Below are 12754 nucleotides of genomic sequence, written 5' to 3'. Positions count from 1 at the left end.
TGGGCTGGAAATCATTAAAATAAAGGCGTTGCGGTGGGATCTTGTTACGAAATTCCAATTACCAACTTTCTCCTCCGAATGCGAATGCGAAAATGTTTTGCTGACGCCGACCTACATAGAGAGAAACGATCACCATGATAAATTACGGGAAATCAGAGCTTGCAGGAGAAGAATAGATGCCCTTTTTTCCCGTGCGCTGTTCGAGAGTGGAATAATAGAGAATATTGTGGAATTGGTTCGATGAACCCTCTGCCACGCACTTCAGTGTTATTTGCAGAGTAGCCATGTAGATGTAGATGTAGACCTCTTTTTCTCCAGGACGGGGAGGCGTATGAAGCCGAAATTTATCTCAAATATTAAGGTCAATAATTTAAGCTTCTAAGTGAATGTTATATGTCACATATCTTGCTACTCGCAAACTCACTCATCAAAACCTATAGATGAACTGTTGACTAACGTACGTGACGAGTCTGGTAGCCTAGCGGTAAAAACGCGGCCCAGGAAACCGTGAGGTCGACAAATGGAATCCCCTTCGGACAGCAGATTTTTTCAGTCTTGGTTTTAGCGTGGTCTTCATCTCCCATTGATGTGAGGAGTCGTCAGTGACTCAGATTTCAAGTTAGACTGTATATTCCCTTTGGGTAACAGGGGCAGGTTAGGGATACACAAGTCGCCGAAAAGGCGTCCAATAGAAAGAGTCGAACCAGGTCAATCAGACACATGAAATTATTATTACTGTTCATGTAATTACGTTTTGTACGGAACACCCAGAGCGCGAGTTTCACTCGAACTTCTCCGGGTTTTTTTTGTTTTAGAACGATCTCTTCACGATGATTAATGGAATACAGTCTTTCAAATTGTGAAGGTGGCTGAAGGAAAATACAAGTAGGTTTACCTACAACTTGTACGGTAAGCAGACTGTAGATATAATAGTTGACGGAAATCAAAGAGAAGTAGTCGTTGAAAAGGGGTTGAGACAACTGTCATCTGTATAACATATGTACACTACCGGAAGTTAAAATTGGTACACCACGAAGATGACGTGCTACAGAAGCGAAATTTAACCGATAGGAAGAAGATGCTGTGATATGCAGAGCATTCACACAAGGTTGCGGCGGTGGCGACACCGACAACGTGCTGACATGACGAAATTTTCGAACCTATTTCGCATACACAAACAGCAGTTGACAGGCGTTGGCTGGTGAAACGTTGTTGTGATGCCTCGTGTAAGGAGGAGAAATGCATACCACCACGTTTCCGACTTTGATAAAGGTAGCATTGTAGCCTATCGCGATTGCGGTTTATCGTATCGCGACATTGCTGCTCGCGTTGGTCGAGATCCAATGACTGTTAGCAGAATATGGAATCCGTCGCTTCAGGAGGGTAATACGGAACGCCGTGCTGGATCCCAACGGCCTCGTATCACTAGCAGTCAAGATGACAGGCATCTTATCCGCATGACTGTAACGGATCGTGCACCCATGTCTCGATCCCTGAGTCAACAGATGGGGACGTTTGCAAGACAACAACCATCTGCACGAACAGTTCGACGACGTTTGCAACAGCATGCACTATCAACTCGGAGACTGTGGCTGTGGTTACCCTTGACGCGCCTGCGATGGTGTACTCGACGACGAACCTGGGTGTACGAATGGCAAAACGTCATTCTTGCGGATGAATCCAGGTTCTGTTTACAGCATCATGATGGTCGCATCCGTGTTTGGCAACATCGCTGTCAACGCACATTAGAAGTGTGTATTCGCCATCGCCATACTGGCGTATCCCCCGTCGTGATGGTATAAGGTGCCATTGTTCACACGTCTCGGTCACCTCTTGTTCGCATTGACGGCACTTTGAACAGTGGACGTTGCACTTCAGATGTGTTACGACCCGTGGCTCTACCCTACATTTCAGCAAGATAATGCACGACCACATGTTGCAGGTCCTGTACGGGCTTTTCTGAATACAGAAAGTGTTCGACTGCTGCCCTGGCCAGCACATTCTCCAGATCTCTCACCAACTGAAATCGTCTGGTCAATGGTGGCCGAGCAACTGGGTCGTCACAATACGCCAGTCACTACTCTGGATGAACTGTGGTATCATGTTGAAGCTACATAGGCAGCTGTACCTGTACACGCCGTCCAAGCTCTGTTTGACTGTATACCCAGGCGTATCAAGGCCGTTATTACGGCCAGAGGTGGTTGTTCTGGGTACTGATTTCTCAGGATCTATGCACCCAAATTGCGTGGAAATGTAATCACATGTCAGTTCTAGTATAATATATTTGTCCCATGTATACCCGTTTATCATCTGCATTTGTTCATGGTGTGGCAATTTTAATGGCCAGTAGTGTATATGGCGATTCCATGAGTTCTAAGTGTATATACAAACAAGCATACATATGCAAATCGATTTTTATGATATGTGTGGATTTCTCCAGCTGTCAGTGGTGTGACACGAGACTTTCTGTAGGTTGCCTTGGAGCTAGTGTTGCCGGTGCTGACTGACGTGTTGTTGTTGTTGTTGTTGCAGTTGGGCTGCAACGCTCTGCTGCTGCTGGCGGCCAACGTGGCGGGGGTGTTCACGCACTACCCCAGCGAGCTGGCGCAGCGCCAGGCCTTCATAGAGACGCGCCAGTGCGTCGAGGCGAGGCTCAACACGCAGCGAGAGAACCAGCAGCAGGTAAACAGGCCCCAGCTGGCACTTGCACGGCGGCATTCCCAGGTGTAAACAGACTATCTCGGCGGAACTTGGCGGAGATGTAGGGAGGTCAAAAATCATCGGCGCGCCCCAAAACAATACACTAAAACTTCGTTAATACGAATCAAAAGGGACCCAAAAATCAGGAGTTCGGGTTAAAAAAGTTCGTGTTAAGTGAGAAACACAGATTTTAATAAGTATACATGTACAGCAGTACACTAATGTGTAATACACTACACTATCAATCACGTTATTGTAGACTTATAAAATTGTAAAATCCAAGTACTCACAAATTATGTACGCTACTTTCTTGAAAAAATTAGGTCATGGTTCGCTGACGTTCATGGGAACGATAATATTTTGTAATTTCTCAACCAATTGTAGTGATATTGTCCGTAAACCCACCAGTGACGTCGGATCTTGAACCGAACCGTTGTAAACAGTCCAAGGCTGTAAACATTTCCTGAAAGGGTAGGTGGAATTGTATCTGTATTCTCTTCCTCTTCACTTTCTTCTGATGGCCCTTCTTGCACCTCGTTCACAGCTTTTGGCACATCCGATTCCACAGAAGCACACACGGCAACATCGTCGTCTATACTAATGAATTCTTCGAAACTATTCCCAGGGTTCGCAGCGTCCTGCAGAACTGTCCATTCATCAGGTGTAGTGGCATCTTCTAACTCGTGGACATCTTCAGTGTTGCTGTGTCTCCAAGCTCTTTTAAAGCACTTCCCCATATGATGTGGCGATACCGAGTTCCAGGCTGGTGCGATGGCTTTTATTGCGTCAAGCAGATTCCAATTTGGGGTTGCACTATTGTTTTCAGCTGCACGAATTGCAGCTCTTACAAGTCGCTTACGATAAGCTCTCTTTATGAGGGAGATTATGCCTTGGTCGAAAGGCTGAAGGCGGCTTGTGGTGGAAAAAACTGAACCTTTATGTTGGATAGATTCAAGTCATGAACGTTATGGGCAGCACATCTGTCCAATGTAAGAAGAACATGGCCGGTCAGAGTGGCCGAGCGGTTCTAGGCGCTACAGTCTGGAACCGCGCGACCGCTACGGTCGCAGGTTCGAATCCTGCCTCGGGCGTGGATGTGTGTGATGTCCTTTGTTTGGTTAGGTTTAAGTATTCCAGGTTCTAGGGGACTGATGACCTCAGATGTTAAGTCCCATAGTGCTCAGAGCCATTTAAGAAGAATATGTCCATTTTGAGCAACCATTCGACTGTTGAAACGAAGAAGCCACTTGCGAAATGATGTGCCATCGATCCGAGCTTTCTTTTTGTGAGAGTAGATGCAAGGTAAAGAGTCCATATTTATGTTTTTAAAACAACGTGGTTTCTCGGATTTACCGATAACCGAGGGACGAAACTTCTCACTGCCGTCAGCATTACAGCACAGTTCAACAGTCACACGTTGTTTGCTTCGTGCACCACCGTGACACTTACGACCTTTTATCCCCAGGGTGTGATTTGGAAAACGATTGTAGGAAAATCCAGTTCCGTCCATGTCAAACACATCACACGAGGCATACTTTTCCCTCACTCGGTTGAATTCATGCGACCAGCTGTTCGCACTTTCTTCATCAACTTTATTTGTATCACCACAAATTTGTACAGATGAAATTGAATGTCTCTTTTGGAACCGATACAACCAACCAGCAGAACAACGGAAGTTTTTGATGCCCATATCTTTAGCAATATCATTTGCTTTTGACTGAATCACAGGGCCAGTTAAAGATACGTCGGTTGCACACATATGATTGAACCATTCTAGCACTAACGTCTCGATGTCTTCATACTCGGCGGTACGAAGTCGTTTAGATTTGTTTCCAGAACCTGATGCCGCAGCATTAATAATTTTTTCTCGATTCTTAATAATAGTAGATAAAGTTGATACGTTGTTTGTTGTTGTGGTCTTCAGTCCTGAGACTGGTTTGATGCAGCTCTCCATGCTACTCTATCCTGTGCAAGCCTCTTCATCTCCCAGTACCTACTGCAACCTACATCCTTCTGAATCTGCTTAGTGTATTCATCTCTTGGTCTCCCTCTACGATTTTTACCCTCCACGCTGCCCTCCAATACTAAACTGATGATCCCTTGATGCCTCAGAACATGTCCTACCAACCGATCCCTTCTTCTGGTCAAGTTGTGCCACAAACTTCTCTTCTCCCCAATCCTATTCAATACTTCCTCATTAGTTATGTGATCTACCCATCTAATCTTCAGCATTCTTCTGTAGCACCACGTTTCGAAAGCTCCTACTCTCTTCTTGTCCAAACTATTTATCGTCCATGTTTCACTTCCATACATGGTTACACTCCATACAAATACTTTCAGAAATGACTTCCTGACACTTAAATCTATACTCGATGTTAACAAATTTCTCTTCTTCAGAAACGCTTTCCTTGCCATTGCTAGTCTACATTTTATATCCTCTCTACTTCGACCATCATTAGTTATTTTGCTCCCCAAATAGCAAAACTCGTTTACTGCTTTAGGTGTCTCATTTCCTAATCTAATTCCCTCAGCATCACCCGACTTAATTAGACTACATCCCATTATCCTCGTTTTGCTTTTGTTGATGTTCATCTTATATCCTCCTTTCAAGACACTGTCCATTCCATTCAACTGCTCTTCCAAGTCCTTTGCTGTCTCTGACAGAATTACAATGTCATCGGAGAACCTCAAAGTTTTTATTTCTTCTCCATGAATTTTAATACCTACTCCGAATTTTTCTTTTGTTTCCTTTACTGCTTGCTCAATATACAGATTGAACAGCATCGGGGAGAGACTACAACTCTGTCTTACTCTCTTCCCAACCACTGCTTCCCTTTCATGTCCCTCGACTCTTATAACTGCCATCTGGTTTCTGTACAAATTGTAAATAGCCTTTCGCTCCCTGTATTTTACCCCTGCCACCTTTAGAATTTGAAAGAGAGTATTCCAGTCAACATTGTCAAAAGCTTTCTCTTAAGTTTACAAATGCTAGAAACGTAGGTTTGCCTTTCCTTAATCTTTCTTCTAAGATAAATCGTAAGGTCAGTATTGCCTCACGTGTTCCAGTGTTTCTACGGAATCCAAACTGATCTTCCCCGAGGTTGGCTTCTACTAGTTTTTCCATTCGTCTGCAAAGAATTCGCGTTAGTTATTGCTTATTAAACTGATAGTTCGGTAATTTTCACATCTGTCAACACCTGCTTGGGATTGGAATTATTATATTCTTCTTGAAGTCTGAGGGTATTTCGCCTGTTTCATACATCTTGCTCACCAGATGGTAGAGTTTTGTCAGGACTGGCTCTCCCAAGGCCGTCAGTAGTTCCAATGGAATGTTGTCTACTCCGGGAGCCTTGTTTCGACTCAGGTCTTTCAGTGCTCTGTCAAACTCTTCACGCAGTATCATATCTCCCATTTCATCTTCATCTACATCCTCTTCCATTTCCATAATATTGTCCTCAAGTACATCGCCCTTGTTTAGACCCTCTGTATACTCCTTCCACCTTTCTGCTTTCCCTTCATTGCTTAGAACTGGATTTCCATCTGAGCTCTTGATATTCATACAAGTCGTTCTCTTATCTCCAAAGGTCTCTTTAATTTTCCTGTAGGCAATATCTATCTTACCCCTAGTGAGATAGGCCTCTACATCCTTACATTTGTCCTCTAGCCATCCCTGCTTAGCCATTTTGCACTTCCTGTCGATCTCATTTTTGAGACGTTTGCATTCCTTTTTGCCTGCTTCATTTACTGCATTTTTATATTTTCTCCTTTCATCAATTAAATTCAATATTTCTTCTGTTACCCAAGGATTTCTACTAGCCCTCGTCTTTTTACCTACTTGATCCTCTGCTGCCTTCACTACTTCATCCCTCAAAGCTACCCATTCTTCGTCTACTGTATTTCTTTCCCCCATTCCTGTCAATTGTTCCCTTATGCTCTCCCTGAAACTCTGTACAACCTCTGGTTCTTTCAGTTTATCCAGGTCCCATCTCCTTAAATTCCCACCTTTTTGAAGTTTCTTCAGTTTTAATCTACAGTTCATAACCAATAGATTGTGGTCAGAGTCCACTTCTGCCCCTGGGAATGTCTTACAATTTAAAACCTGGTTCCTAAATCTCTGTCTTACCATTATATAATCTATCTGATACCTTTTAGTATCTCCAGGGTTCTTCCATGTATACAACCTTCTTTCATGATTCTTAAACCAAGTGTTAGCTATGATTATGTTGTGCTCTGTGCAAAATTCTACCAGGCGGCTTCCTCTTTCATTTCTTAGCCCCAATCCATATTCACCTACTATGTTTCCTTCTCTCCCTTTTCCTACACTCGAATTCCAGTCACCCATGACTATTAAATTTTCGTCTCCCTTCACAATCTGAATAATTTCTTTTATTTCATCATACATTTCTTCAATTTCTTCGTCATCTGCAGAGTTAGTTGGCATATAAACTTGTACTACTGTAGTAGGTGTGGGCTTCGTATCTATCTTGGCCACAATAATGCGTTCACTGTGCTGTTTGTAGTAGCTTACCCGCATTCCTATTTTCCTATTCATTATTAAACCTACTCCTGCATTACCCCTATTTGATTTTGTGTTTATAACCCTGTAGTCACCTGACCAGAAGTCTTGTTCCTCCTGCCACCGAACTTCACTAATTCCCACTATATCTAACTTCAACCTATCCATTCTATCCATTTCCCTTTTTAAATTTTCTAACCTACCTGCCCGATTAAGGGATCTGACATTCGACGCTCCGATCCGTAGAACGCCAGTTTTCTTTCTCCTGATAACGACATCCTCTTGAGTAGTCCCCGCCCGGAGATCCGAATGGGGCACTATTTTACCTCCGGAATATTTTACCCAAGAGGACGCCATCATCATTTAATCATAGAGTAAAGCTGCATGCCCTCGGGAAAAATTACGGCTGTAGTTTCCCCTTGCTTTCAGTCGTTGGCAGTACCAGCACAGCAAGGCCGTTTTGGTTATTGTTACAAGGCCAGTTCAGTCAATCATCCCCTGCAACTACTGAAAAGGCTGCTGCCCCTCTTCAGAACCACACGTTTGTCTGGCCTCTCAACAGATACCCCTCCGTTGTGGTTGCAGCTACGGTACGGCTATCTGTATCGCTGAGGCACGCAAGCCTCCCCACCAACGACAAGGTCCATGGTTCATGGGGGGAAAGTTGATATAGGTTGATATAGGTGTTCCAAACTGCTCTGCAATTGCTGTTTTCTTGGTACCACGGTCCAGTTCATCTAGAATCTCAAGCTTTAACGGTACATTTAGAGCTGTCTGATTCCTCTTTGGCATTTTCGCGTTCTACGGTACCGGTTGTAACTGTAGTTTTTATTCAGTATTCCAACTCGATACGGCCAAACTAACAGAACACTTGTCAAATCTGGCACTGAGTACATTACTAAATGCTGCTGCACACATTATTGAATGTCTTACAATGTACAGCATACGCTGATTGTTGAGGTGATAATCGGGGCTACCGACCTACAACACGTTAAAAACGAGTCAACAGTAAGTATAATTAGCTTTGTAGCTACATTTCCTACAGTCATTTCGGAAAAAAATTACGCTTTAGAATACTCTTAAGGTCGGAAGTTTGTAATTTAATTACGCTAGGAACTGAAACAGAGTTCGTAATTCGCCTTAACCAAAATTCGTGTTAACCGATAAAACATACCATAAGTACTAATGTATTCCTGGCGGGACCAATATTTTTTTCTCGTTAACCGCGAGTTGGTCTTATGCGAGTTCGCCCTGACGAGGTTATACTGTATATACACTCAGTGAAACTGAATGTTTCTTTCATTAAAGGAGACAGAAACTCAATTATTTGGCGATTAATAATTGAGAAGGCGGTGAAAAACATATCGAAGTTTCAGAATGAGATTTTCACTCTGCAGCGGAGTCTGCGCTGATATGATACTTCCTGGCAGATTAAAAGTGTGTGCCGGACCGAGACTCGAACTCGGAACCTTTGCTTTCGTGGGCAAGTGCTCTACAGACCCTTTTTTTTTAATTCTCATTTTGTTCGTTATTGGTCGCTGTATTTGTTAGGAGCGGGACGTCCCATGATGCTTCTTCAAGTTTATTGTTGACCCATTTACTCAGCTTTTTTTATTACAGATGGCAGCTAACCCTCTGACCGAAAAAGCTGAGCTACCGTGACGGCGTCTGAACCACCAGAGTACGACTCACGACCCGTCCTCACAGCTTTACTTCTGCCAGTACCTCGCCTCCTACCTTCCAAACTTTACAGAAGCTCTTCTCCGAACCTTGCAGAACTAGCACTCCTGGAAGAAAGGATGTTGCGGAGCAATGGCTTAGCTACAGCCTTTGGGATGTTTCCAGGAAGTTTCATATCGTTGCACTCTCCGATGCAGAGTGAAAATCTCAATGTGGAAACATCCCCTAGGTTGTGGCTAAGCCATGTCTCTGCAATACGCTTTCTTGCAGGAGTGCTAGTTCTGCAAGGTTCGCAGAAGAGCTGCTGTGAAGATTGGAAGGTAGCAGACGAGTTACTGGCGGAACTGAAGCTGTGTGGGCGGGTCGTGAGTCGCGCTTAGGTAGCTCAGTCGGTTAGCCGGCACGGTAGCGCGTTCGGCAGAGGGTTAGGTGCTCTCTGAAATAAAATAACTGAGTAAATAGATAACGATGAACTTGAACGGGGGTCCTGAGACGATCGCCCTGGACAAACTCAACGATCAATGACGTACAAAAATTAGATAAAAAAAAGTGTCGGGAGAACACTTGCCCACGAAAGGCAAAGATCCCCAGTTCGAGTCTCGAGCCGGCTTACAGTTTTAAACTGCCAGGAAGTTTCATATCAAAGCTTCATTTTGTTTCAGGATGGTAAACAAACACGGCGTTGTCGTTGGCAGCCGGCCGGAGTGGCCGAGCGGTTCTAGGCGCTACAGTCTGGAACCGCGCGACCGCTACGGTAGCAGGTTCGAATCCTGCCTCAGGCATGGATGTGTGTGATGTCCTTAGCTTAGTGAGGTTTAAGTAGTTCTAAGTTCTAGGGGACTGATGACCTAAGAGGTTAAGTCCCATAGTGCTCAGAGCCATTTGAACCATTTTTGTCGTTGGCTTAACGGAAACAGGCGATAAAGTGTTGTTGGAAAACCTACAATGTGAGTGAGGTACGACGACGTTGGAGGATTGAATCTGGAACACCACCGGCAACAAGCGCAGCAATTGCAAGAATCCGAAAAAAAGTGGCTCTGAGCACTATGGTACTTAACTTCTGAGGTCATCAGTCCCCTAGAACTTAGAACTACTTAAACCTAACTAACCTAAGGACAACATACACATCCATGCCCGAGGCAGGATTCGAACCCGAGACCGTAGTAGTAGCGCGGCTCCAGACTGTAGCACCTAGAACCACTCGGCCACTCCGGAAGGCAATTCGAAAAAAGTTGGACGTCGAAGGAACGATGCAGGATATGAAGAAGGAGCATTTCGGAAGAAAGAGAGGTTCAACAGACAGTGAAAGTGTTGGTGCAGCGATCCAGGCGTTCACACAATCACCGAAGAAATCTGTGAGGCAATGCTCGCGTGAGACAGGTATCTGCGAAAGCTGTGATCATAGAACTTTGAGGGCTCACAAATTCAAGTCTTACACTCCAAGACTTTTCTAAGCTGATAATAAGGATAATCCCAATAGGCGAAGTGAATTTCGCGAGTGGTTCGCTAACAGAAGAGCAACCTTTCTAACGTCTAGAGAAAGCTTTTGACAATGTTGACTGGAATACTCTGTTTCAAATTCTAAAGGTGGCAGAGGTAAAATACAGGGAGCGAAAGGCTATTTACAATTTGTACACAAACCAGATGGCAGTTATAAGAGTCGAGGGGCTTGAAAGGGAACCAGTGGTTGGGAAGGAAGTAAGACAGGGTTGTAGCCTCTCCCTGATGTTATTAAAAATGGTTCAAATGGCTCGGAGCACTGTGCGACTTAACTTCTGAGGTCGTCAGTCGCCTAGAACTTAGAACTAATTAAACCTAACTAGCCTAAGGACATCACACAAATCCACGCCCAAGGCAGGATTCGAACCTGCGACCGTAGCGGTCGCTCGGCTCCAGACTGTAGCGCCTAGAACTGCCGACGTTATTCAACCTGTATATTGAGCAACAAGTAAAGGAAACAAAAGAAAAATTCGGGAGTAGGTATTAAAATCCATGCAGAAGAAATAAAAACTTTGAGGTTCGCCGATGACATTGTAATTATGTCAGAGACAGCAAAGGACTTGGAAGAGCAGTTGAACAGAATGGACAGTGTTTTGAAAGGAGGACATAAGATCAACATCAACAAAAGAAAAACGTGGATAATGGAATGTACTCGAATTAAGTCGGGTTATGCTGAGGAATTAGATTAGGAAATGAGACACTTAAAGTAGTAAAGGAGTTTTGCTATTTGGGGAGCAAAATAACTGATGATGGTCGAAGTAGAGAGGATATAAAATGTAGACTGGCAATGGCAAGGAAAGCGCTTCTGAAGAAGAGACATTTGTTAACATCGAGTGTAGATTTAACTGTCAGGAAGTCGTTTCTGAAAGTATTTGTATGGAGTGTAGCCGTGTATGGAAGTAAAACGTGGACGATAAATAGTTTGGACAAGAAGTGAATAGAAGCTTTCGAAATGTGGTGCTACAGAAGAATGCTGAAGATTAGATGGGTAGATCACGTAACTAATGAGGAGGTATTGAATAGGATTGAGGAGAAGAGGATTTTGTGGCACAACTTGACAAGATGAAGGGACCAGTTGGTAGGACATATTCTGAGGCATCAAGGGATCACAAATTTAGCATTGGAGGGCAGCGTGGAGGGTAAAAATCGTAGAGGGAGACCAAGAGATGAATACACTAAGCAGATTCAGAAGGATGTAGATTGCAGTAAGTACTGGGAGATGAAGAAGCTTGCACAGGATAGAATGGAGAGCTGCATCAAACCAGTCTCAGGACTGAACCGCCGTAATTGCGTGTACTGGACCATTGAGAATCCATCTTAATCCAGCAGGAGTACCATTCTGGCGCGGTCTGTCTTTTGGAGGGTTAATTGAGCCGTATGTCTTTGAAAACACAGTCACAGGTGGGTCTTAGAAATACTGCATATGATAATACCTGGCCTAAACTACGTTTTTCAAACTGAATGTTATTACTTTCAATAGGTCGGGGCGCCACCTCAGTTTCAAACTCATGTGACGGCACTTCTCGTTCGTACATTCCCTTTCAAACAGATAGGACGAAGAGGCAGTGTGGAGTTTCCAGCTGAATCTCCTGATTTAACTCCTCTAGGCTTCTATCTGTGGGATGCCCTCAAGAAAACAGTTTACACTGCAAGACCTTGCACACCGAGTGCTTTTCAAATTGAGCAAGCCTGTGGTGCTATTCCATAAGGAACCATAGAGTTGGTATGTCGCTCTCTTGTGACTTGTCGTTGACGGTGTATTACCGTCGAAGGAGGCCATTTTGAAAATTTACCACATTTACTTGGAGTTTAAGTTGCACCACAAACGTTGTACTGTGTTTCTGTCTCCTTTAAGTAAACAGATATTCGGTTTCAAAGAGTGTATACAATATTTCGTGACGCCCCGTATTTTTTCGTTTTTGCCCAGTTTCACTTTTAAGGAATGAAACTCACCTCGAAAGATAAATTGGACGTATTGAACACATCCACATCTACATCATTTTCCGTAGGCCACCTAATGGTGCGTGGCGGTGGAGGGTATTTTTTGTAGAACTAACTGAGCCCTTCAGCACTGTTCCACTCGCGAATAACAATTGGGAAGAATGATTTCGGTAAGCCTCTGTCTTGGCTCTAATTTCTCGAATTTTCTCCTCGTGGTCATTACATGAGAGGCATGCAGATGGAAGTAATATGTTTTCCGACTCTTTCCAGAAAAACGCTCTCTCGAAATTTCAATAGTAAATCTCTCCGTGATGCACGACACCGCTCTTGTGACGTCAGCCAATGGTGTTTGTTTAGCATCTCCGTAACGCTCTCGTGAGCACTAAACGATCCCGTGACAAAACGCGCCGCTCTTAG

The 12754-nt window shown here is 44.0% G+C and overlaps 1 protein-coding gene across 1 annotated transcript in view; it reads left to right on the top strand.

Moving 5' to 3' along the window:
* Window positions 1-2597: 2597 nt before the first annotated feature.
* LOC124554047 (adenylate cyclase type 5-like) overlaps window positions 2598-12754 on the top strand; it is a 589866-nt gene continuing 579709 nt past the window's right edge. Inside the window, exon 1 of the mRNA XM_047128083.1 lies at window positions 2598-2682. The gene's annotated coding sequence lies outside the window, so the exon portion shown is untranslated. The remainder of the gene's footprint in view (window positions 2683-12754) is intronic.

This window comes from Schistocerca americana, chromosome 11 (genome assembly GCF_021461395.2).
Source record: "Schistocerca americana isolate TAMUIC-IGC-003095 chromosome 11, iqSchAmer2.1, whole genome shotgun sequence".
NCBI lineage: Eukaryota > Metazoa > Arthropoda > Insecta > Orthoptera > Acrididae > Schistocerca > Schistocerca americana.
Note: the sequence above shows the minus strand (reverse complement) of the source record. Positions and strands in the feature narration are given on the sequence as shown.